The sequence below is a fragment of the Ambystoma mexicanum genome, chromosome 5p (assembly GCF_040938575.1).
Source record: "Ambystoma mexicanum isolate Mex_15411 chromosome 5p, UKY_AmexF1_1, whole genome shotgun sequence".
Lineage (NCBI taxonomy): Eukaryota > Metazoa > Chordata > Amphibia > Caudata > Ambystomatidae > Ambystoma > Ambystoma mexicanum.
This window is the reverse complement of record NC_090930.1, coordinates 1175291752-1175318807: the sequence shown is the minus strand read 5'-3', so window position 1 is coordinate 1175318807 and position 27056 is coordinate 1175291752.

Genomic DNA, 27056 nt, shown 5'->3' with positions numbered 1-27056 from the left:
CTAAGCCTTGTAACCTCTGCTGAAGACCAATCAGTGTCAGGTCAAGCATTACCAAGTCATCGGCATACATGACCCACAGGACCGGTTGGGAATTCAGTTTTGGCGGGTAGGCAATAATTTCCCTCTTAATGTTTCCCAAGTAAGACAGGGAAAGATTAGCATTGGGGCCATGGGTTTCCCTTTTTGAGGCCACAAAAGGTCTCAATCTTTACAGAGAGTGCTCCTTCACCAGGAAATCTAACTTGCATTGTTGTTGCTGAATATAGTGTTTTGATAGCATCAACTAGGTCCAAATTCCACTTCCACTTTAGCAATGCTAGCCTGATTTTCTCTCTTCTGATGCTATCAAAAGATTGTTCCAAGTCCATAAAGACCAAGCCATTTTAAATCTGGCCTTCAAGGCTTCCAGCTTGATCAAATTCAGCAAAAACAAGTTGATGTTTTTACCACCCCCATTACAAAACCTGTCTGTCTAGTGTCCATCCTATTACTCTATGATGCCAACGTCGTTAGATGCCTCAATACTATCGAAGCAAAAAGCTTCCCCAAAGCATCAAGGATAGCAATTGGTCAATAGTTTATGGGGTCTCGCCTATCACCATTTTTGAACACTGGTACTATCATGGCCATTTTCCAAGTTGAAGGAACATCTTTAGCTTTCAGAAATGTTGCAAACAAAATCAGACAAAAATTGCCCCAGGCCTCTGGATTTGATCTGAGAACATCATTGTCCAGACGTCTGGTCCCTGGGCTTGTGTAGTATTTAGGCTTTTTATCAACATCAAGATTTTCTCTCTATCAAAGTCAATCTGCCATTTCTCTGTAGGCTCAACACTAGTCTTTTCTCCCTCATTTCCCCTCTTCACAAAGTGTGTTGAAAAGTGGGATATCATGCCTTTTCTGGAACAGCAGTTATGATAATATGATGTGGCATTTATAACGTGCCTGTACACAAGGGTTCCTAGGCGTGACAAGACAAGGAGGGGGAAACAAGGGGGCACAAATATTGATCTTACTAGGCCTTGTGTATTTCAGATCACACAAGTGTGGGGAAGAGGGAAGGGGTGAAGTGCCAGTATGGCGGGGAAGGGGTAAGTGCAGTTAACTCACAAGTGCAGCCAGCGGGTGGCTCATAAGTGCAGAGAGAAGGAACTGTAGGGTTGCAGATACAGGCCCATAAGTGCTTGGGAGCCCAGAGGCAGTGCAAGGGCTACTTGACATGCAGGAGCCTGGGCCCGAGTTCTGAGGAACATTGCACGGAGCAGTCCGGTGCATCAGCAGGGGAGTGGACAAGAGGAATCGGAAGAGAAAAGGAAGGTATTGAGTTGCTTCTGGAACTGGAGGCGGTTCTGCTCCAGTTTGAGGGAGTCAGGGAGGCTGTTCCAGAGGAAGGCCCCAGCTGAGGAGAGAGATCTGCCCCCAACTCTCTGCTTGGAGAAGCATCTAACACTCAGAGAGTTGGAGGTGGTTGAGCGGAGAGCTGGAGAAGGAAGATGTTTTGGAAGAGAAAGTTTGAGGTAGAGCAGTCCCAGGCCCAATAAAACCTTGTGGATAATGCAGAGGGTCTTGAAGTTGATCCTTGCAGCCATGGCGAGGAACTGAAGAGATTTCAAAGCTGGAGAGATACGATCCCTGGGCTTAAGGCCAACAACAAGTCTTGCAGTCCTGTTCTAGATAAGTTGTAAATGTCGAAGAGGAGAGGCAGGAAGATTTAGAAAGAGGCTGTTGCAATAGCCCAGACTAGAGAGGACCAGAGCTCAGGAGACAGTGAGCTTCTAGGAGAAAGTGAGAAAAGGAAGAATACCTCTGAGGGGGTGCAGCTGATAGTTTGACTTCTTAGAGATGCCACAGATGTGAGGAGTGAAGGAGAGGGTGGAGTCGAAGATGACACCAAGGTTCTTAGCCTCACAGGAAGAATCAGGAAGAGGGCCCAGAGTGGGCGGCCAAAGAGAGAGAAGAAAGGAGTGGGCAGTGTCCCAATGAGAAGGATCTCAGTCTTACTGGCATTAAGGCAGAGATCATTGGTGGCATACCATTCCTTAATTGCGGCCAGACAGTCTGGTATAAGAGATTAAGCAGATGTGGCTGAGGGAGCCTGAAAGAGAGCTAAGTGACAACCACATAGCATTGAAAATTGAAGCAGAAAGTAGCAATGCTATGTGCAAGAGGTACCATCTAGTGGTTGAAGAGCCAAGGAGAGAGGTTAGCACCTGAGAGGGTCGGTCGGCGAGAAAGGAGGTAAACCAGTACAGGGTGTGATCAATTATACCAAGCTTGTCACAGAGACGATTGCGCAGGATGGCATGGTTGACCGTGTCAAAAGCAGAGGATAGAACAAGGAGAATGAGGACATAAGGGAGATTAGAGTCAGGATTGGAGAGCAAGTCTTAGCAGGTGTTCAGGAGAGCAATTTCCGTGCTTCTGGCAGCTCTGAAGCCAGACTTGTGGTCATGGAGGCAACCAACAGATTAAGTATGTAGTTTAAGCTGTGAGATGGCCAGCTTTTCCAAGAGCTTCCCCAGGAAAGTAGTGATAGGGCTCGGGTGATAGTTAGCCAGAGAGGAAGGATCAGGCGAGGACTTCTTTAGAAGGGGGTGCACAAGAAAGTGCTCAAGGGAGGGGGGAAAGTTCCAGTGGCAAAGGAGTGATTTCAGAAATCGGCCAAGGCTGGAGCAATGGTGTTGATGTGGTCCTTGATTGTTCTGGATGAACAGGGGAGAACCTGCTTGGATGAGACTTTCATAGATTGGACTTGTCTAGAAAAATTGTCAAAGGTGAACAGGGGTAAGGAGGAGGAGAGACAGCCTCAGACGGGCTAGGAGTGTTAGAGGTGGAGGAAGAGGGGGTAGTGGAAGAGAGGGTCAACAGGATGCCCTGACTTGCAGTAGTGAAATAACAGGCCAAGTCCTTGCATAGGGCCTGGGAGAGGAACAGGAAAAGTAGAGACTGCAGCAGGATTGGCCATCTTCTTTCAGATTTTGAAAAGTTTGGCTGACTTGTTAGATGCTGCAGAGATGCAGGCTTGGATGTAGGCTCTCTTCTTAGAGAGGAAAGATAGTCTGTACTGCCTTTGGAGCAGGTGGCAGGCCAGTTTGCCAGGAGGTGCGCCACTTCCTCTCCACCGCCCGACACTTGCGTAACCATACCAAGAGTTGCACTTGGATTTGGGCTTCAAGCAGATCCTCATGACAGCGGCAAGCACATCCAGAGTGTTAGAGAAAGAGAGATGAAGGTTAAAGAGGGCTGTGTCAGGGTGTGAGTCAACCAAAGGTGCAGGAGGAGGAGATAAAGTATCAGTGAAAGCCTCAACTGACACACGCTTCATGGGTCGGATGACCAAGAAGGTAGGTGGCAGTGCTGGAGTCAGCTTGACCTGCACAGAAGAGTGAGAAAGGTGGGAAGAAAGGAGAAAGGAGTGGTGAGAGGGTTAGAGAAGGGGAGAACTGAGGAGATCACAACCCTGCAGAGTGAGTTGGGCCTGAGGGAAGCATAGAGAGAGAAAGAGAGAATCACAGAGGTTACGAAAGAGACCTGTCACGATGCCTGCCCCCGGAAAGCCAGACCAGGCCCAGCAACCCCGGAAGCAGGCATCATGCCACTTGAAGCATGCCCAAAAACCCCAGTTAGGGGCTCTTTGGCTACAGTCCTGGTGCCTATGGCGCCAGGCTCATAAGAATAAAGTCAGTCCTGGCGCCATGGGCGCCAGGCTCATTACAGACATCTTACCTGTTGCAGACCATGCTGCATACCTACCTGATGCAGACCATGCTGCACGAAGCCACAAGCCAAATGAGGCTTAAAGGGACTACTTTACCTCAGGGACTCCTTTCCTCTCGGGTGGGGCTGTGGAAGAATACTTACCTGGGACTTCTTCCAAGGCTATTTAAGCCACACCCGGACAGCCACACATGCTTCGCATTATTCTGCTTGCTGCAGCGTAACGCTCACCGTGTCTTCAGCAGCTCCAGTCTTCAGCCACGCCCGCTTCAGTCCTGGAACACCTGGAACAAGAAAAGGAAAAGGAGAAGAGGTCAGAACAAACCCTTACCTGAATCCTTGATCCAGCACATCGTCGATCTGGAAGAGAGAAGCCTTCTCAGGTGCATTGCCACGCACCTCGCAGAGCCGCGCTGAACTCACCAACCGAGGCTGCATTCCTTTACTCTTTCGCGAATCCAGCATCTCCAGGCCATTCTTCAACACCTGGGGAAGACAAGAACAGATAGGTGGGCAAGGGCAATACAAACCACCCCCAAAGACTTACCTGATTACCACAGGGGGGTACTCACCTCATCTCGGGTTGGCGCAGTCAATTCCACATCACCGCCGCACGCTGGCCCCTAAGGGGAAAAACAAGGACAATACAAATCTCCCCCAAAGACTTACCTGATTACCACAGGGGGGTACTCACCTCATCTCGGGTCGGCGCAGTCAATTCTGCATCACCGCCGCACCCCGGTCCCTAAGGGGAAAAACAAGGACAATACAACCTAACCCCAAAGACTTACCTGATTTCCCACAGCGGGGAACTCACCTCATTTCGGGTTGGCGCAGTTAATTCTGCATCATCGCTGTACCCTGGCCCCAAAGGGGAGAACCACAATAGACTTACCAGGATTTTACGAATAGCCACTTGGAACTCTTCTGGTGGTTTAAATCCACAACCTGCAAGGAATCTGGCAGAGTGAAGATCAGACTTTTGAACTCTTACGAACAATTGGACTTAGAGTCAATACTGGAACTCACCAATTCCTCCACGCCAGTGAAGTAACTGGTCGTCTACGCGCCCCTGTGGTCGACGCAGGATGGAGACCTCATCTTTTCAAATCTTCAGGTGAGATTAAGAGGGAACTTCAGCAGTGTTCAGTGGGCAGAGAAGGGGAGTGGGAAGGCGGGTTAACGCTCAGATTACGGGAGGTTAATTACCTTTATCCACTGCAGAAAGATATTCATACAAGTCCAACAAACGAAGCTCAGTGGGTCTGTCCAGTCTGTCATCTCGGCTCTACGTGTTAAGCTATTACAAAGCCAGGCTGGACAAACACCTCTACCTGGACTTGGGGCCAGCCCAGCTCCCGTGCCACCGAGTAACCCTGTGCAGATAAACCTTCCTGGAGCCGTTCCCTTGGCTCCGCCTGAACGCTTTGCCGGAGACCCTAAAAGGTTTGCTATATTCATGAATCAATGCCGCTTACACTTTTTATGTAGACCTGGAGCTTTCCCTAACGATCAAGCCAAGGTAGCTTTTGTACTGTCATATCTCAGCGGCAGTGCAGCGGACTCGTCCATTCCGCTAGTAAATCAGGATGACCCGATTCTTCGGATTTCCAAGGTTTTCGAACTAGCATGGAAAGACTGTTTGCTCGACATTCCCAAGGACAGGCTTTGGATAACAAACTTTGATCCTTACGGCAAGGTAATCAGGATCTTTTATCTTACATCGCAACTTTCAATAGATTAGTTGTGGAAACCGAATGGCTGGAAGCCAAGCGAATTACATTATTCCATCGATGGCTTCGGGGAGAACTCAAGGATGTTTTAGCCCAAGTCATGAACCCGCCTTTAGTCTGTGCAGAATATATAGATTTTGTGGTCCAGTTAGATTACAGACTTCAAACCAGAAAGGCTGATCGAACCAAGTTTGAAAACAAGGTCTTGGTTAAAACCTACATACCCTCGAAGGGGGTAGATGCCTCAGAACCCATGCAAATCGGGGGGATTAGAGGACCCTTAACCCAGAAGGAAAGGGAAAGAAGATGGCAACAGCAATTATGTTTATATTGCAGAGCTACTGGTCATTTCCTTCGGAACTGCCCTGTAAAACCACCCAAGAAAACTATAGGAGCAGCAGACGAAAACCACTTGAAACCTGACTCGGGAAACGATCACGCCCAGCAAGCGTAGAGGTCAGCTTGCCGAACTTAAAGAAGGACACTCTGACCTCGCATTTCACCATACCCATGGTCCTTATAGATCCAGAGCAGCCATCACACATGCACGCGGTAAAGGCGTACGTAGATAGTGGAGCCATAGGAAACTATTTGGACTACGGATTGGCTTCCAGGATGAATCTACCTCTCACCCGAAAGACCACTACCGATGTCATCACCACAGTTGATGACTGAAATTGCCTCTGGGCCCGTAACTCATTCCACTGCAGAGATGACTTTGCTGGGTCAAGATGGACACCGAGAGGTTATGGTGTTTGATTTAATCAAGGCTCCACAATTTCAACTGATACTGGGAATCCCTTGGTTGGAAAAACACAATCCCTGTATTGATTGGCGAGAGAAGAGACTAACCTTCCCAGAATGTGCTAACACCTGTTACCCAAAGAGAACTCTAAATTCAGTACTGGCCCCAATAATCCCAGCTACCTTACAATTACCTGCTGAATACCAAGACTTTCAGGATGTCTTTCAAAAGGAGCAGGCAAACACCTTACCACCGCACAGATCGTATGATTGTCAAATAGATCTCATACCAGGAGCACAACCACCTTGCAGCAGAATCTATGCCCTCATGGAACCTGAAAATCTCCACTTGCGCCAGTACCTAGACCAGTATCTTGCTAATGGTTTCATCCGCCCGTCCAAGTCCCCTGCATCTTCCACTTTGTTCTTTGTGCCAAAAAAGGAAGGCGACCTTAGAACATGCATTGACTACTGCACGCTGAATCAGATAACTATCAAGAATCGGTACCCATTGCCTTTGATCCCTGAACTAATAGACCAGGTAAAGAACGCTTGTATATACACAAAACTAGACCTTCGGGGGGCATATCATCTGGTACGCATCAAAGAGGGTGACGAATGGAAGACTGCTTTTCGCACCAAGTACGGATTATTTGAGTACCAGGTGATGCCTTTCGGACTGTGTAACGCACCAGCAGCCTTCCAGTTCTTCATGAACGATGTCTTCCGAGAGCTCATCGATGTTTGTGTAGTCATTTACATCGACGATATCTTAGTATACTCCCTATCAGAATCCGATCATGTAAAGCACGTCTGAGCAGTCCTAGAAAAGTTACTCCAGTATAAATTATACGCTAAACTGGAAAAGTGCATCTTTCACACTACGGTAGTAGAGTTTCTTGGATTTATTCTGACCCCGAAAGGAATCCGGATGGATACACAGAAGGTGGACGTAATTCTTAATTGGCCTTCGCCAAGCTCAGTCAAAGGAGTGCAAAGCATGCTCGCCTTTGCCAATTTCTACCGCAGGTTTATCCCGGACTTCTCACACATTGTACATCCCATTACAACACTATTGCGAAAGAATAAACGCTTTACATGGACAGAAGAAGCCGAGAACGCCTTCCAAGAGTTAAAAAAGAAATTCACGTCCGCTCCTGTATTACGACACCCGCGCCGAGAGCTTCCCTACATTGTGGAAACAGATGCATCCAGCTCAGCTATGGGAGCAGTGCTCTCCCAAAAAGATCCCGAAATTAACCAGCTGCACCCAGTGGCGTTTTGGTCAAGAAAGTTTTCGGCTCCCGAATTAAATTGTGCTATAACCGACAAGGAACTGTTGGCTATCAAGTCCACCTTCAAGGCTTGGCGGCACTATCTGCTGGGCGCCAGGCATACCATTACGGTCATCACTGATCACCGCAACTTACAATACCTAAAGGTAGCCAAGGCCCAATCTTCACGCCAACTCCGTTGGGCATTGTTCTTCACCGAGTTTGATTTTGTAATAACCTATCGACCAAGTTGTAAAAATGGAAAAGCTGACGCCCTGTCCCGAATAGGAATGGGAGAAACAGAAAGAGCTTTAGAACCTGTACCCATAATTCCTGAACAGAGGATTCTTGGTCTGACATCCATATACTCTCTGGAGGACATTCCAGAAAACGTCCATCAACTCTTTGATTCCGATGCCTTACATGGCTGGGCAAGGAAAGGTCCAGAGTATTCTGTCACCATCAATTTACCTTATTACCAAGGCCGGCTATTTTTGCCACTAGAGGAACTACAGAAACTTGTCATTTCTCATTACCACGACACCTTGATGGAAGAACATCCTGGCATTGCTAAAACTGAAGATAAAATTAAGAAACAGTTTTGGTGGCCCACCTGGCGAAAAGATGTCAAGTTGTTTGTCATGTCTTGTGGCATTTGCGCTCAAAATAAAGGGGAAAAGAAAAAACCTGCTGGCTTATTACAACCGTTAAACATACCACCTACTCCTTGGCATACCTTGTCATTAGACTTTATCACGGATTTACCCCCATGCAAAGGTTATAACACCATTCTAGTTATTGTAGATCTTTTTTCTAAAATGGCCCATTTCATTCCTTTAAAAGGAATACCTTCAGCTTCAATCCTAGCCAAGGAGTTCCTTGAAAATGTTGTCTGTCTACATGGTTTTCCTTCCGTGTTAATTTCAGACCGGGGAAGTCAATTTATTTCACATTTTTGGAGGAAGTGCTGCCAGCTGGCACAAATTGATGTTAGGCTCTCAACCAGCCACCATCCCCAGACCGACGGTCAAACTGAGAGAACCAACCAGACTCTTGAGCAATACCTACATTGTATGCTACATCAATCTGAGGAGGATTGGAAAGACATTCTTTGGATCGCCGAGTATGCATACAATAATTCTGTACACTAGGAACTAAACAAAGCCCTTTTTTTACCATATATGGTCACCATCCTCGAACCTCAGACTTAGAATCTCCCCAGCATTTAGAGACGCCTGCGGTGGACCATCTCCACGCTGTTATCACACAAGCCTTTAAAGAAGCGACTGCACATTTACAAAAGGCTAAGGATAAATACAAGAAGGATGCTGATCAACACAGGAGTGAAGCACTGCAATATCAAGTAGGGGACCAAGTATGGTTAGCCACCAAGTACTTACCACTCAAGGGAACACAGACTTTTAACCCCAGGTACTTGGGACCTTATTCTATTAAGGCTATTATTAACACAGTGGCCCTCAATTTGGACCTGCCTGGTCATATGCGTGTTCATCCTGTTTTTCACTTGTCTCTTTTGAAGCCTGTGCAACGAGGAACTAGACTAAGTACCCCACCTGAACCTATCCTCATAGACGGGGAACCTGAATTCGAAGTCAAGAATATTTTGGACTCTAAAAGGGTGAGATCAAAACTCTTCTATCTCATTGATTGGAAAGGGTATGATCCACAAGAAATATCTTGGGAGCCTAGTGACCATGTGCATGCACCTCAATTAGTGAAAAGGTTCCACCAAGAATTCCCAGACAAACCAAGGCCGAGAGGGAGAACAGCTTTAGGAGGAGCCTTGAGGGGGAGTGCTGTCACGATGCCTGCCCCCGGAAAGCCAGACCAGGCCCAGCAACCCCGGAAGCAGGCATCATGCCACTTGAAGCATGCCCAAAAACCCCAGTTAGAGGCTCTTTGGCTACAGTCCTGGCGCCTATGGCGCCAGGCTCATAAGAATAAAGTTAGTCCTGGCGCCATGGGCGCCAGGCTCATTACAGAAATCTTACCTGTTGCAGACCATGCTGCATACCTACCTGATGCAGACCATGCTGCACGATTCCACAAGCTAAATGAGGCTTAAAGGGACTACTTTACCTCAGGGAATCCTTTCCTCTCGGGTGGGGCTGTGGAAGAATACTTACCTGGGACTTCTTCCAAGGCTATTTAAGCCACACCCGGACAGCCACACGTGCTTCGCGTTATTCTGCTTGCTGCAGCGTAATGCTCACCGTGTCTTCAGCAGCTCCAGTCTTCAGCCACGCCCGCTTCAGTCCTGGAACACCTGGAACAAGAAAAGGAGAAGGAGAAGAGGTCAGAACAAAACCCTTACCTGAATCCTTGATCCAGCACATCGTCGATCTGGAAGAGAGAAGCCTTCTCAGGTGCATTGCCACGCACCTCGCAGAGCCGCGCTGAACTCACCAACCGAGGCTGCATTCCTTTACTCTTTCGCGAATCCAGCATCTCCAGGCCATTCTTCAACGACTGGGGAAGACAAGAACAGATAGGTGAGCAAGGGCAATACAAACCACCCCCAAAGACTTACCTGATTACCACAGGGGGGTACTCACCTCATCTCGGGTCGGCGCAGTCAATTCCGCATCACCGCCGCACCCCGGCGCCTAAGGGGAAAAACAAGGACAATACAAATCACCCCAAAAGACTTACCTGATTACCATAGGGGGGTACTCACCTCATCTCGGGTCGGCGCAGTCAATTCCGCATCACCGCCGCACACCGGCCCCTAAGGGGAAAAAACAAGGACAATACAACCTAACCCCAAAGACTTACCTGATTTACCACAGGGGGGAACTCACCTCATTTCGGGTCGGCACAGTTAATTCTGCATCATCGCTGTACCCCGGCCCCAAAGGGGAGAACCACAATAGACTTACCAGGATCTTACCAATTGCCACTTGGAACTCTTCTGGTGGTTTAAATCCGCAACCTGCAAGGAATCTGGCAGAGTGAAGATCAGACTTTTGAACTCTTACGAACAATTGGACTTAGAGTCAATACTGGAACTCACCAATTCCTCCACACCAGTGAAGTAACTGGTCGTCTACGCGCCCCTGCGCTCGACGCAGGATGGAGAGCTCATCTTTCCAAATCTTCAGGTGAGATTAAGAGGGAACTTCAGGAGTGTTCAGTGGGCAGACAAGGGGAGTGGGAAGGCGGGTTAACGCTCAGATTACGGGAGGTTAATTCCCTTTCTCCATTGCAGAAAGATATTCGTGCGAGTCCAACAAATGAAGCTCAGTGGGTCTGTCCAGTCTGTCATCTCGGCTCTACGTGTTACTTTGGTGGAAGCAACAGCGGGCCAGTCCAGATCGACGCCCCCGTGGGAATCAGGTGAGCGTAACAAGTCCTGAAGAAGGGCTGGTAGCATCCAAGTGGATGTTTAAGTCTCTCAGGAGGAGAAGTTGGGTGGGGGTAGAGGCAAGCAGCAAGGAGGAGAGGTCAGCCCACTCAGAGAGGAAGAGGGCTACCTGGCCAGGCGGCCTGAAGATAGTGGCCACAGTGAGAGAGAGGCCAGGAGAGATAGAGATTGTGCAGACCAGCCATTCAAGGGAGGAGTACTGCTGCATTTGATTGATAGAAGCATGGATCAACTCTGGGAAAATCAAGGGTAGACACCCACCGGGATAGTAGGTTCTGGGTTCGGAGAGTATCTTGTAGCCATCGGAAAGGATAGTGTTGAAACTCGTGACAGAGCTGGCCGCGAACCAAGTCTCAGTGAGACTGAGTACATCCAAATCAAGCTCTTCCAGGAGATGGCAGATGTCAGAGGAGTATTTGATAGCTGAACAAGAGTTGAGAGTAGTGATGTGGAGCCTGTTGCCACATTTGAAGGACATCCGGAGAGGGGTACTGGCCAGAGGTACACCCCGCGGAAGTTTTGGAGGTGCCCGAGGATGGGCAGAGGAGGAAGGAAAAGAAGGCAGGGTAGTCAGAGAGGGAGAAGAGAGTGCCAGAGGCCTGGCAGAGGATGAGGCAACAGGGTGGCCAGAGAAGCATCGGGCGGTACCAAAGAGGAGGCAGAGGAAGGAGGCAGCAGAGGAGCCAGAAAGGGGTAAGAAGGGATAGCAGGAGAGGAAGGTAAGTTTTTAAGGTGCAGGAAGCGTCTATCAAAGAGGAAGAGATTGGCCTGAGGGCCCTGGACCAAGACGGTGCCATTTATGTATACATTAATGATGGTTTTAGAGAAGTGGAAAGGGGCCTGGAGGGCCTCCCACCGATTGACACCATAAATGGGAGAAGAGTAACCAAGGCAAAGCATAAATCACAACAGGGAACCTGAAAGTACACAAAGTAGATGCAATACTGGACCAAAAGCAAAACACAGAGGTCAGTAGGGAACCTAGATGCAGGCAATTGCAATGTGATGCCACAAACCGTGGATAGCCACACAATATCAAGAACCGTAGAGAGCAAACACAAAGTCAATACAGTCAAAAAGGCACAGAACACAACAGGAAGCTAGAAGACGAATGCATCTAATTCTAGGCATTGTACTCGTAAATTCAGTAGCCAATTTCTATATTGCAGTTTCCTTTTTTTCATTAATGGGATCATTTCTCCTAACGGTAGATAGTTCAGCTTTCTTAGGTCTGCTCGATATATCTTTCTCAATTCCACAACCTCTGTATTGTATGTATAATCATTCTCAGTATCAATTTTGGGGCCTCATCGATCTTTTATCTCAAAGGGTAATAAGACCCAACCATATTCTAACATTGGATTATCTATCTCAATCCCTGCTGCAAATTTTTAAGTTGTTCCCGGAATGTCCTTAGAATATATTTGCAGTCTATTCCTTCTGTTAGATACATGTAATTTGGGTTGCTTTAGACATTTTAGAACTTCTTGTTTTCCCTTCCATGTTAAGGCAACTAAATTGTGGTCGCTTTTACCGTTAATCACTGCAGAAAGGGAATCAACTTGCAACATCACATTCAGCAAAACAAAAATGTAATCCAGATGTGCCTTCAAGCTTCCCCTCAACCAGACTGGCCTGGCCGGGATATCCCCTGTTGTTTGACCATTTAACAGATGGAGGCAGTAGACCTGGAGTTCCTTCCAGTATATATCTGCCTTCTTAGTTTAAGTTATCCGGGAGCCGAGTAGCCCTCTCATCAAAATAATATACATTCAAATCGCCACATACAACTGCACCGGGATTTTTGAATCGGAGATGAAAATCATCGACCCAACCTAATGTTAGATCGATGAAACACTCATCATCAATTCCTATCGAGTTCCAATACATATTAAAAACTAACAAAATTGTCTGCACATTTGTCATTCCACTTCAAAATCGCAATTTGTATCAATTGGTTAGGGTTCATCAAATAAATCACAGTTAAACATCAGGCAGATTTTACCAGTGTAAACATACCCAAAGATGGCCGCCCATGAAGACCCTTTCTAGACTGGTTTAAATATGCAATGACCCTGTCACATAGTGGAATCGACCGTAGCCAAGTCACCTGAGAACACAGGATAGCATATTTTGCTAGATCAGAATTACCCTCCATAAACAAGTGCGAAAAACCTCTAGTGTTCCTGGAGCATTGTTGTAGAAAGTTCTCAGTTTGTGCATCTTGTTGCTAATTTCTTTTTGGGGGCACCAGAGAGGCTGAGCTGTTCTCATCTTCTCGGTGGGTAGTAAGTCTATTACTTGAATCTCAACCACTCTTCTCTCATTCATTTTTGGCAAGTCAAACTAACTGTTATCGATAGGCGCACACCATGCCCAGTCTCCATTGGCTTATGGGTTATTGAAGAATGATTTACGGGCTGTCTTGCCTCTAATACTCGACAATTAGTTCCAATTTCCGCCAATGCTTTCTTGTTTAAACTAGGGTAATCCAGTGTCCAGCCAAGCATATTTCGCAATGGGCCCTCTCATAACTCAAAACCCAGTGGAAGGAGATATGAGGCCACTTCTTACAAGGCCATTTTGACTGGTGTTGAGGATAAGTGCAAAATAACCCATTCCAATCTCTTTTCTTCCATGAATTGGACAATTTTTATATCATCAGACTCAATGAATCTGAGATTGGGAATGCGGTTAAGGAGCTTTAAGATATTTGCTTGATTTAGAATTAGCCCATTCCCAGTTATCAACAGCCGTGCAATCGCTACCATGTTTTCAGTTATCATGATGTCAGAATGTTTCCGTAATGGAGAAAGCGTTCAATTTGTTCTGCTTTCTTTCTTTCTCTTTATAGCAAATTGTTAGTGCACACCCACTCCTATTACAATGAGCTTACAGTTTTCAAGGAAAAAACGAACTGGGTAATTCATAGAATTTCGCACAAAAGTGGCGCAAGCGGCTGTCGCACAGTTTGCGTGTGCGGATGTCTGCGCCAGCCGCGTGCGCTAAAATCGATTTCCGCGCACAGTGTATTCATGGATTTTAGCCTCCAAAACCAGCCGTGGCGCAGAGTGGCACAGCGACCCTACAGCTGCGCCAGTTACGCCCCCAAGAACGCCCTCGCGCAAGGAAAAGCCATCAAAATTCCCAATTCAGCGCAAAGGGCTGCGCTAACCCTGGACCAGTTTACAGTGCTGCCAAACAGCAAACGCCAAGCGGGGAACGTGTATTACTGGGGTACGTGTGAAGTTTCACACGCGAAAGGGCCTGTGCGAGTGGGGTACGTGTATTACTGGGGTTCACGGGAAGTTTCACACGCGATTTCAGTAGGGTACATGTATTACAGGGTTCGCGGGAACTTTCACATGCGAAAAGGCCTGTGCGAGTGGGGGACGTGTATTACGGGGGTGCGCGGGAAGTTTCACATGCGATTGGGCTGGGTACGTGTATTTCAGGGGTGCGCGGGAAGTTTCACACGCGATTGGCCTGTGTACGTGTATTTCAGGGGTGCGCAGGAAGTTTCACACGCGATTGGTACTGGGTACGTGTATTTCAGGGGTGCGCGAGAAGTTTCGCATGCGATTGGCCTGGGTACGTGTATTTCAGGGGTGCGCGGGAAGTTTTACATGCGATTGGCCTGGGTACGTGTATTTCAGGGGTGCGCGGGAAGTTTCACACGCAATTGGCCTGGGTACGTGTATTTCAGGGGTGCACGGGAAGTTTCACACGCGATTGTCCTGGGTACATGTGTTTCAGGGGTGTGCGGGAAGTTTCACACGAGATTGGCCTGGGTACGTGTATTTCAGGGGTGCGCGGGAAGTTTCACACGCGATTGGGCTTGGTACATGTATTTCAGGGGTGCGCGGGAAGTTTCACACGCGATTGGGCTGGGTACGTGTATTTCAGGGGTGCGCGAGAAGTTTCACACGTGATTGGCCTGGGTACATGTATTTCAGGGGTGCGCGGAAAGTTTCACATGCGATTGGCTTGGGGACGTGTATTTCTGGGGTGCGCGGGAAGTTTCACATGAGATTGGCCTGGGTGCGTGTATTTCAGGGGTGCGCGGGAAGTTTCATACGCGATTGGAGTAGGGTACGTGTATTACCGGGCTGCGCATGAAGTTTCACACGCGATTTTGCTGTCAGAGCGGGGAACGCGTATTTCGGGGGTGCGCGGGGAGTCCTATAACGTGAATTGGCAGTGTGGATCCTCCCTGGTGTCCCCTCTACCCCCTCCACAGCCCCTGCAGGCAGCCCACACCACAGGGGACTACCCCGCACCCCTGGTCATGTCCCGCAGGCAGCACATCCACCATGGGCATGCCCCCCAGCCAAGCCACATGTCACGTTGCAATATGATCACCAACTCATGTCTCCCAGCACCCCCACCCCCCAGCAGTGCAGGGCACCTGCCAGCAGGCCCCCACACATGTCCCCCAGCACCCCCTCCCCCCAGCAGTCAGGGGCACCTGCCAGAAGGCCCCCACACATGTCCCCATGCACCCCCACCCCCCAGCAGTCAGGCGCACCTGCCAGCAGGCCCCCACACATGTCCCCCAGCACCCCCACCCCCCAGCAGTCAGGGGCACCTGCCAGCAGGCCCCCACACATGTCCCCCTGCACCCCCACCCCCCAGCAGTCAGGGGCACCTGCCAGCAGGCCCCCACACATGTCCCCCTACACCCCCACCCCCCAGCAGTCAGGGGCACCTGCCAGCAGGCCCCCACACATGTCCCCCAGAACCCCCACCCCCCAGCAGTCAGGGGCACCTGCCAGCAGGCCCCCACACATGTCCCCCTGCACCCCCACCCCCCAGCAGTCAGGGGCACCTGCCAGCAGGCCCCCACACATGTCCCCCAGCACCCCCACCTTCCAGCAGTCAGGGGCACCTGCCAGCAGGCCCCCACACATGTCCCCCTGCACCCCCACCCCCCAGCAGTCAGGGGCACCAGCCAGCAGGCCCCCACACATGTCCCCCAGCACCCCCACCACCCAGCAGTGCAGGGCACCTGCCAGCAGGCCCCCACTCATGTCCCACTCATGTCCCCCAGCACCCCCACCCCCCAGCAGTCAGAGGCACCTGCCAGCAGGCCCCCACTCATGTCCCACTCATGTCCCCTTGCACCCCCACCCCCAGCAGTGCAGGGCACCTGCCAGCAGGCCCCCACTCATGTCCCCTTGCACCCCCACCCCCCAGCAGTGCAGGGCACCTGCCAGCAGGCCCCCACTCATGTCCCCTTGCACCCCCACCACCCAGCAGTGCAGGGCACCTGCCAGCAGGCCCCCACACATGTCCCCAAGCACCCCCACCCCCCAGCAGTGCAGGGCACCTGCCAGCAGGCCCCCACTCATGTCCCACTCATGTCCCCTTGCACCCCCACCCCCCAGCAGTCAGGGGCACCTGCCAGCAGGCCCCCACTCATGTCCCCCAGCACCCCCACCCCCCAGCACTGAGGGGCACCTGCCAGCAGGCCCCCACTCATGTCCCACTCATGTCCCCTTGCACCCCCACCCCCAGCACTGAGGGGCACCTGCCAGCAGGCCCCCATTCATGTTCCCTTGCACCCCCATCCCCCAGCAGTCAGGGGCACTTGCCAGCAGGCCCCCACTCATGTCCCCTTGCACCCCCATCCCCCCAGCAATGCAGGGCACCTGTCAGCAAGCCCCAACTCATGTCCCCTTGCACCCCCACTTCAGCAGGCCCCCACTCATGTCCCCTTGCACCCCCACCCCCCAGCAGTGCAGGGCACCTGCCAGCAGGCCCCCACTCATGTCCCATTCATGTCCCCTTGCACCCCCACCCCCAGCAGTCAGAGGCACCTGCCAGCAGGCCCCCACTCATGTCCCCTTGCACCCCCACCCCCCAACATTGAAGGGCACCTGCCAGCAGGACCCCACTCATGTCCCACTCATGTCCCCTTGCACCTCCAACCCCCAGCAGTGCAGGGCACCTGCAAGCAGGCCCCCACTCATGTCCCCTTGCACCTTACCCCCCAGCAGTGCAGGGCACCTGCCAGCAGGCCCCCACTCATGTCCCACTAATGCCCCCTTCAACCCCCACTCCCCAGCAGTCAGGGGCACCTGCCAGCAGGCCCCCACTCATGTCCCCCAACACCCCCACCCCCCAGCACTGAGGGGCACCTGCCAGCAGGTCACCACTCATGTCCCACTCATGTCCCCTTGCACCCCCACGCCCCAGCAGTGCAGGGGACATGCCAGCAGGCCCCCACTCATGTCCCATTCATGTCCCCTTGCACCCCCATCCCCCAGCAGTGCAGGGCACCTGCCAGCAGGCCCCCACTCATGTCCCCCTGCCCCCCAGGTCATGACGATCCTCAATCATGGCCCTTATGGCCAGCTACCCCAGCCCAAAGACCCAACCAAGTATTGCATCCACCCACATAGAAAAGGCAATTACATGATACAACCCCAATGGCAAGTATGTAAATGAACACATGTCCGTCACACACACACAATGGTTGCAAGAGAATGTGAAAACCAATATCATGACATGCATGAAACCAATGAGATAATACCACACATCGAAGTGTGAAGAAAAAAATGTATTAAACGCAACATGAATGGAATTAAAATCAAACAAACAACAATGGGAATAAAAAAAGAAAAGCTGCATGTCTGTAAAATAATGAAAAACAAGAAATGATAATCCAAAGGAAAGGTGTCCAAAGTCACAGTCCAATAAAGCAAATCCAAGGGAAAAACAAAAGTGAAAACCATTGCTCCATGGGGAAATCCAAAAAAAAGCGATTAATCCAATAGTGAACTATATACAGATGAACAATCCAGGGTCCATGATCCCAACTGAAGAAATGAAACCTATCAAAAATACTACCTAATGAAAAACTATATACAGAAACGTGGTGCATTGTCCAAGCGCAACCAAAATAAAGAGAAAACAAAAGGAAACCTAACACTATCTAACTATTTACAAGGGCAGCGGGCTAGTCCGACGGCTCACTTTTGGATGTCCCGGGCCAGGGCATCATTGAACTCCTGCTCAATGTCCCAGAGGCGGTCGTCTTCCATGGCCCCGAGGGTTCGCAGGGATGACAACATGTTCTCCTCCAACTCCCTGCGAATTGCCTTGAGGCACTCGGCCCGCCTCAGGGCCCTCCGCATGGAGTTCTCCGCCCTGACCATCGTGAGCCGTGCCTCTTCTGCCCGCTGCCGCTCCGCATCTATGGCATGGCCTAACCGCTGCCACACGGAAGACACTTTCCATCCTGGGTCCTCCTGCCCTCTGGCCGATGCCTGCCCCTCCGATGACAAAGGCCCCGAGCCATCATGGCTCCCACCTTGTTGCTGCTGCTGCTGTGCCTCTGCCCGTGCCCTGGCTCTTGCTGCCTGCACATCCTCCTCCGGCATGGGTGCAGTTGTTGAGGTGGCCACCCCTGCTGGACGTCTGACTCCCGACTGTGGCAGGGATGTGTCCTCCACCAGCCTGGCTGCAGGGTCAGAGGCACCTCCACAGGGCACCCAGGTAACACATGGGTGGGAAGATGGCACGGAGTACGACTGGCGCATAGGGGGTTCAGTTGAGGAGAGGGTCGGAACAAGGCCCAGCAAACGGAGGAATACGGCCCTGGTGACCTGTCCCAGTAGGTCGACGTGGTCAACGAGCCATTCGAGATGACATGCAGTCTCTCCATGAAAAGTCTGCATTTCGCCTCGCATGGCCCGTTGACGCAACGCCACACCACCCGTCCGCAGGCAGAGGAAGGCCAGTTGTCGTAAGCTCATCCCCTGCCTGAAAACGGGTCTGGACATAGGTATCCCTGCTGGTGCAGGCCGCGGCGGCCTGTGCTGCCTCCTGTCCCTGCCCCTGCACTGCACCACTAGCATCAGTGGAATCCCCACCTCCAGACACCGTCTCTGTCCCTTGCACGGCCTCCTCCTCCACCAAACCCCCCACCAACCTGGATGACTACGTGCCATCTTCCTCCGTCGGGCCCTGTGGGGTCTCAGCTGCCCCTTCTGCTGCCGAGGAGTCCAACTCCGACCTCCGCCTCTTGGACCTCCCCTCGGCAGCTGCGACCTGGGACGCGGCACCGGACTCCTCACTCCCCAACGAGATGACAACCTGGGAGGGGAGCCGGGCCTTGAGTCTCCGGCTGGCGTTGCGATCCCTGCCGCTGTGCTCCACAGCACCCTCTCCGCCCTCTTCATCAGTCGACGCTGCAGACAGGGAGAGATAGGACACAGGCATCAGGGCATTGTACAATGGACTCATACACACATGACAGTTGCACACGAGTGTCATTGTCTAACTTCAGACATGGCATCACAATCCCCAACACACATGTCATTTCAAATCACACACATGATCTATTCCACAGCCATATCGCAACAGCCAGCACCATCCATACACATACAACAGCATGAGCAGGCATAGGTGAGCCAGACATCACATGAGACACAGGGAGTGCACTAAACATGCACACACGCCACCACACTTACATGCATTTGTACACCTCCACCAAGTGTCGCAGTGATGAGATTGGCATCCATGTCACATCTGGTAATCAGTCTTCTACATATCAGTCTCACATGCATCCATGTTGCATGACAGTTGCACACTTGTCAGATACACATACATGCACATGTACACAGTGCAGATACATGCAGCTGGAACCAACATCCACGTGTGACACCACAAACTTGACAACTGACATACACACAGTCATTCAAACATGTGTGCTCACACATCTGCATTTGGCCCACATGCTTACCCACAAATACACCATCCATGTGTCTCACACATGAAAGGACTTACATGTGTCAGCCTCACGGCCCTGTACATACACATCCATACATGGCCCTACAAAACCACATGTGCAACCTGCACACTACTGGCACACCGCCACACGCACATCTTCCAATCAGTATGCATTTACACTTACCGCTCGACTCCAGACGGGTGTGCCTCTCAAGGACCTGGACGTGGAGCGCTGGGCATACGCGTTACAGGACCCTCATTTGGTCTTCCGACAGGTGGCCCGGTGCCCCTTAGCATCGGCTGCCTTCAAGAGGCGCCGCTTGTTGAGAGTCCTAGACCTGAAGTCCTCCCAGCGCTTCTTGACATGATGGAATTTGCGGACTGCCACCCCCTCCGTGTTAATGGCAGTCACGATGTCCGTCCAGATCCTGGTCCGTCCTTCCTTGTCGGCGCACAATCTTCCGAAGAGGGCTTCATACTGCCCCAGGACTTGCTCCACCAGGACACCAATTTCGGTGGCAGTGAAGCTGGTGGCCCTCTGCCTCTCTGGCTGGGGGTTGCCAGTGCCGCCAGATGGTGTAGTGCTGGACATGGCAACCCCAGAGGCAGGAGTGGGTGGGCAACTGGGTCCTGGGGCTGGGCGGTGGAGCGATCGAATCCTAGTCGGGAGTCTTCGGTTCCAGCAGGGGTGGTCACAGCAACAGCACCCCTGGCTGACGTGCAGGCAGCAAATGGCAGGGCACGTGGCAGAAGGCAATCAGGCAGCAGGAGATGGCAGGTGGGGAGCGTGCTCGGGGCTCTGGGGGGCAATAATTCAGCCTTCTGGGCAGGAGCGTGGTCTTCCGTGTGTGAACACGTGGCCAGCTTGATATGGAGTGATTTGGCACGTGAAAATCTTGCACGTCAGCGTGTAATTTGAGGAAAGGCCCTTAGCGCGTAAGCGCGTCAGCGCACGTAGGCGATTTCATTGGACCAAAGTCCCTTAGCGCGTAAGCGCGTCTGTGACGTAACGCACGCGGGTGTTTCCCTCATAGCACGTGATGACAGAGCACACGTGGAACAGCTGCACGTCCTAGTGTCAGTGCGTGTAATTGGAGGAAAGGGCGCGTACACGCGTAAGTGACGTGTACGTGTGGGCCGGTTTAAAAGGTACGTGTAGGACGCCATTTCCTTGTACGTGCTTTTTGTGGAGAGCGAGTGGCTGGATTCTGTACTTCTTGTCGGTTCACACGCGATTACTTCACAGCGTTTCAAGTTCGTACACCCTGTTACCTCTGACAGCTTTCATTTTTCTACTTTTTTGGGCCTGTTTCCTCAAACAGTGTTCACTTCCCTGCGTATTTTTCACGTTCTTTTTCCAGGCAGACGGTGAGTTCAGCACGTACTTAGCAACTGTGCTTGCCCCGTGTGTCACGTACCCCTTCAGAGGTCATTGTAGGCTGCGTGTATCATGTGTATGCTTAGTTTTGTGTTTCTGGGTGCCACAGCGCAGTGCGGGTTCATTTTTCCACGCACGTGGTCTACGAGGGGTTGCGTGCATGTTTATTTTTGTTTTTGGGCTGCCAGTGCTTTGCGTGACCCGTCATCTTCCCCCAGGGGTCACAGACAGCCGTGTTAGAGCACCAGTGTACGAATTCCATCTAGTACCCTACCCCTTTGACCCCCAATTGCCCAGGATAATAGTTTACTGCTCCTCCCATACGCACAACAACATCAGTGCCATGGTTGGGAGGCGACCAAGCGGTAAGGGAGGCAAAGGTGGCTGACCTTCAAAAGGTGGATGTGGTGGGCGCGGTAGGGGACGTGGCCGGGTTTTGCAGGGTGCCCATATACCCCCATGTTTGGAGGACCAATCAGGGACACTCATGACCCCCCCCATGGTTGCGGGAAACGTGGATGAGACTATCCCAGCTCAGCCCTTGTTGGACCAGCCCATTGTGGCACCTGACCTGGCACAGGATGACTCCCTGGCTGAATTCCAGGTCAGCAAGTCTAAGCCACGTGTGGCGGTGCAAGTTGTCACCAAGCCACGTGGATATGGGGCAGCTATGTCATCTGCTGCCCCAAGTATGCAGGGTGGTGAGGCTGCAGGGGCAGCTGCAGCTCCATCCGCCCCAGCTCTTACTCTCCCAGCCAGGACAGTGTCGGTCCTGGTCCATCATACTAATGTTCCCCCTGCCAACATTACACTTCAGACAATGCCTGCACCAAGTCCTATGGTCAATGTGCATTCGCACACTCCAACAACCCAGTCCACCGGTGATTCTGCCCCTACTGACCAGAGCGGCGTTAGCGACTCTGGCTCCGCTCCACCTTCTAAAAAGAGGAAGAAGGGTGCTCTGGCACGACAGGCTGAGACCCAAGGCACGGCTACACACTCCGGTACCTCAAGGAAGCCTTGCTTCAATGATTCGGAACTTGATGCACTTGTGAGCTATGTGTTGCAACATAGCCACAAAATGGTGGTGACTGCAGGGTCCAAGACCACACCTGTTCAACGTAAGGCACACTGGCAGACCATTGCCAACCACATAAGTGCCCTTGGATTTGTGAGGAGCTCAGCTGATGATTGCTACAAGCGGTGGAACGACCTGAAACGCAGAGCAAAGAACAAGCTGGCCTCAAGTCATGTCGCTCCTCTGGTGACTGGCAGTGGGTCTCCACAAGAGGACAACAAACTCACTGAACATGAGTCTGCTGCTGGGACCTTCGTCACAGAGGAACAGATCCGAGGTGTCGGAGAACTACCCGATTATGACACATTGTCCGGTGAGTGCCCATGCGTGTGTGTGTAATGCATGTGTATGTTGTTTGGGTGACGGGTTCTGATTGAGTGGCAGGTGAGGGTATGTGTGACTGAGTAGTATGGGTCACCCATGTGCTTCAACCAAAACATTCTGCGGCCTTGAATTTGGGTGTGACACTATCCCTTCTTCCCACAGTAGTAATTTAGCGCAACATTACGGCAGTTGCCCTTGAGGTGGCATCATACAACAACATTGTTTGTATTTTTCAGTGTTCTTTCAGGCTGATTGTTTCAATTCTCCCACTTTTGCAACACATTCTTCAGCCCTATTGTGACATATGTGACATGCTTCTGTCATTGAAGAACCCCACATTGGCCCACATGTGTAACCTTGGTAGTTGAATGATTTGACCATTCAGGCTGAATGAGTATTGTCCTGATCACATGATGTTTTTGGGCCTGTTTGAATGTGGAACATGCTAGTTGTTTCCTGTCATGTTGAAGTGCACAACCATTGATGTGTACATGGCCCTGCAATCACTGTATTTTTGTACACTGGTTGTGTTGCAGTGTGTCGCACATGCTGTATCTTTTCACACTACGTGGCATTTTTCATCTCTTCATGTCCATCTCACATGGATGAGTGACAGTACTCATTCACTGACATATGGATGTACTTGTGGAATGTACCATGGCTATGGTACATGCCCTCTGTGTGATGGCATGTGTCATGTATGTGTATTGTACATGCCACTCACAGGCCAATGTGTGATGGCAGTGCTACCCAGCATGCAGAAAATGTGTTGCTCCTCCATCTTGGTGTCATCAGTGTCTGACTTTTGCCTCCCCTTCCAACTCTGTGACAGTGCATGCATGGGAGGGATATAGTCATGTGGGACATGTGTAAATCATGTACTGGTTCTGTAGCTTGTCAGGCCTATTTGTGTGCTATGGTTCTAATGCCTGTTTCCATTTTTTGTCTTTCATGTTTTTGCAGGGGATGACGCACTTGATGCTGTTGAGGTTGAGGAGATGGTGCTGACCCAGGAGGAACCTGAGGCACAACCGGCCACCAGTGGGGGACGTGGTGTGGTGGTGGGTGAGAACCCACTCTTGCTCAGATGATTCTGTCCAGGGGTGTCTCTGGGTGTACCTCCCCAGGCCTCTATTCAGGTGTTGATTCGGATGATGAGATCTATGTGGCGTCGCAGGTAAGTGTTTCTGGAAGGGGTTCTGTTCTGTCCAACCCATCTGCACCAGGGGTAGAACCCTCTATAGGGATGTCATTGTTGGTTAGTCATCCTTTGGCGGTTACGGGTGCAGGGTCACACTCCACAACATCTTATCCTGTTCCTGGGCCAGCGATCAGAGGGGGAATGCAGTCCTGCAGCCTCAGGCAGTGCCAGCACAGCAAGGCGCAGATCGCCTTGCCCCAAACAGGTGTGGTGCCCGCCGACGTGGTGGCCGTACGCCACCAGGCAATACCGCATGGGAACAATCCATTTACGGTATGGCAACCCAACAGGCAGCATCAGTTGAGATGATGGCTCAAGCAATGGAGAGGGTGGCCACTTCCATTGTCCCCCCTGAAAGGCAGATGGAGCAACTACAGCAGGCAACAGACTCCATTTGCCAATCACACAGGGAGGACATGTTGGCGTCCAACAGGGACAGACGGGCGGCACTGGAGACTCTACGCCAATCGATATCAATAGAGTCCCAGGGCCACAGGGAAGCCCTGAGGGTAGAACTCCATCACCTCAGGGAGACTCTTGTTGACCTTGAGAATTCCACTAACTTGAGGACAGAACAGCAGCTGGAGCGGCTCACACGTTCGCTCTCAGCTGAGATGCATGCAACTCAGGAGGAGATCCGGGCATCACGTCAGGTGCTGCATGGGGATCTCTGCACTATAATCCTCCAGAACGAGACCTTCCACACCCGCAAGCTTGCTGCCATGGAGGACCATACCAGGGCTTTGCATGGGCTGCCTCCCATAGCACCACCACCTCCTGTGGCAGCAGCAGAGGGTAATGAGAGCGACAGCAGCAGTTCTCCCACATTGGCATAGCCCTGCAGGCCATGAGCCCATGGAGGTGTTTTTTTTCCCCACATCCACACAGGCAGCTGTTGGTGCGCACCCTGTCCTCGGACCTCCTGGGTGGCCTCCCCCCCCAGCCCCGACATGGCCATTTTTGATTTTTGATTTTTGATTTTTTGATTTTTGATTTTTGATTTTTTTTTGACAGTGTGTTGCCTTGTGTGGCTCCCGTGGGCATCCACTGTATTCCGGCTGGGTACATGCAGGCTTGTCCTGAGTTTGGGTTCGATGCTTGGGTTCGTAAGACACACACCCCTCCTGCTTCCTGTTTCCATGGGCTTGAAAAGGTTGTGCCCAAGTGACAGTGATGTACACAGTGATGTTTGGCTCCCATGAGCTGTGTGGGCAGTCTGTGGTCAATACTGTGTAGACATTCCTTGTGTATATTGTTGTTATATTGTACACCGCAATTTGGAATTATGTATGCTTCTGCTTCCATGTCTCCCTCTGAATCTGCAGGTTCATTCCTCATGTCTTCACAAGGCCGTCTACTTTGGAGATGAGTTCATGTTGTATGCAGTACACAGACAAGTTTTGAAGCCTGCAAGACTACAGTTGGAAGGGGGCGATGTGGTGGCATATTCAGGTTGTAAGACTATGACTACTTTAACTTAGTACTGTCATGTTTTAGTTATGTTTGAGCGTGTGTAGCTGCATTGTATTGTTGGTAAGTATTTGGTCATGTGTGTTGTTAGTTCAACATTACTGGGAGCATATTGTGTGTGGCCAGTTTCCATTAGGGACACTGTACTCTGTGACACTTGTGTTAGGTTTTCGGGATTGCTTTGTTTGCTCTCACAGAGCATGACATGCCATGGTGTGTTGGGTGGCGGTGCTGGGGAGGGGTTGGGTGACATGGCACTGTTCTCATGTTGTATTTTGCAAGGCGGTAATGCATTTGGCAGCATATGTGTCTTTTGATGACACAACATTGGTGGTGTTTCTGTAGGTAGGGATGCACACATTGCAACACTTCCAGGTGACCAATCTCAGGCTGGTATGGTTGTGACAGTTGACTGTCCCTTATGTCATCATCGATTGTCAGCTGGTATGTGGAAGGGCTGTGTGCACTCCACAGGGGTGTGATTCTAAGTGAAGTAATTAGCCACCAGCTGCGTTCGGGCTGCCTCACCCCATGCCCTTTCCCCTCCCATGCGCAGTGGGCGTGCATGTGGTTGGGGATGTGGGGGCACCACCTTGTCCACTGGCAGGCCCCGGCATGTTGCAACGTTGTGCAGGACACATGCTGCCACTATGATCCTGCACACTACTGGGGGAGCGTATAACAGCTGCCCGTCAGAACGGTCAAGGGAGCGAAAGCGTGACTTGAGCACTCCGAATGTGTGCTCCACTATGCCCCGGGTTGCAATATGGGCTGTGTTGTATCTTACCTCGGGTGGCGTGGTGGGGTTCCGAATTGGCGTCATCATGTGGGTGCTCAGAGGGTAGGCACTGTCCCCTGGGGAGGTGGTGATGGGTATCAGTAGTAGGGTTGTGACATTACTCAGTATCTGGCATGCATGCATGTGCTGTGGCATTTATACTCACCAAGCAGCTATGTATCGCCATGCCGCCCAGTTTCTAGGTCCCGGTTTAGGGTTGACATTCTGTAAATGAAACTGTCGTGGGTGGACCCTGGATAGTTGGCATATACTGAGGTGATGATTCCCTTGGCATCACATACTACTTGCACGTTGATGGAATGCCAGTGCTTGCGGTTTCTATAGATGTGCTCTGATGCCCTGGGGGGACATAGAGCCACATGGGTGCAATCAATGGCACCTAGGACTTTGGGGAATTGTGCTACCCCATAGAAATCCTGGACGGCAGCCTGCCTTTCTGCAGGTGTTCTGGGCAGGTATATGTGCCTGCGGACTGATGGGCGTGCAGTCATGATGGCCAAGACCTGGTGTAGGCAGCATGACTGCGTGGCCTGTGACACCCCCCCCACTATGGCTCTTGTCCGCTGAAATGATCCGGTGGCCAAAAAGTGCAGTACATTGAGGACCTTCTCAAGGGGGCTGAGTGTTTGGGAGCAGAGGGTGGGTGATGTGAGGTCATCCTTACACTCACTGACCAGGTTTAGTATTATGTGAGGTGGAAATCTGTACCTCCATACACCTAGTCATCAGGCATGCCAAAAAGGCTGGTTCTGGGTGTGAAAATTCTGGGCCTGACTATCCTCCTCCTCCTCCTGCGGCATCCCACGACCACTGCTGCTAGGAACGGTATGTTCATCCTGGCGTCTGAGCTTGCTTGTTGTTTGCGCGCACTTTTATGCTGCTAGGATCCACGTACGCCTGCTTCCTGCTGGCGTACGAGTTTCCGGATTAGCGCGTCGTTTTTGGCGCGTGCATGTGGGCGTTCCGCGCATTTGCCTCCTGTACTTCCCCGCCCAACCCAATAAAACATGTACCCCGCTCGCCCAGGCCCAATCGCGTGTAAAACTTCCCTCGAGCCCCTGAAGTACACGTATCCCGCTTGCCCAGGCACAAACGCGTGTAAAACTTCCTGCGAGCCCCTGAAGTACACGTACCCCGCTCGCCCAGGCACAATCGCGTGTGAAACTTCCTGCGCACCCCGAAATACACGCTATTTTTGACACAACGGGTGTCAGTGT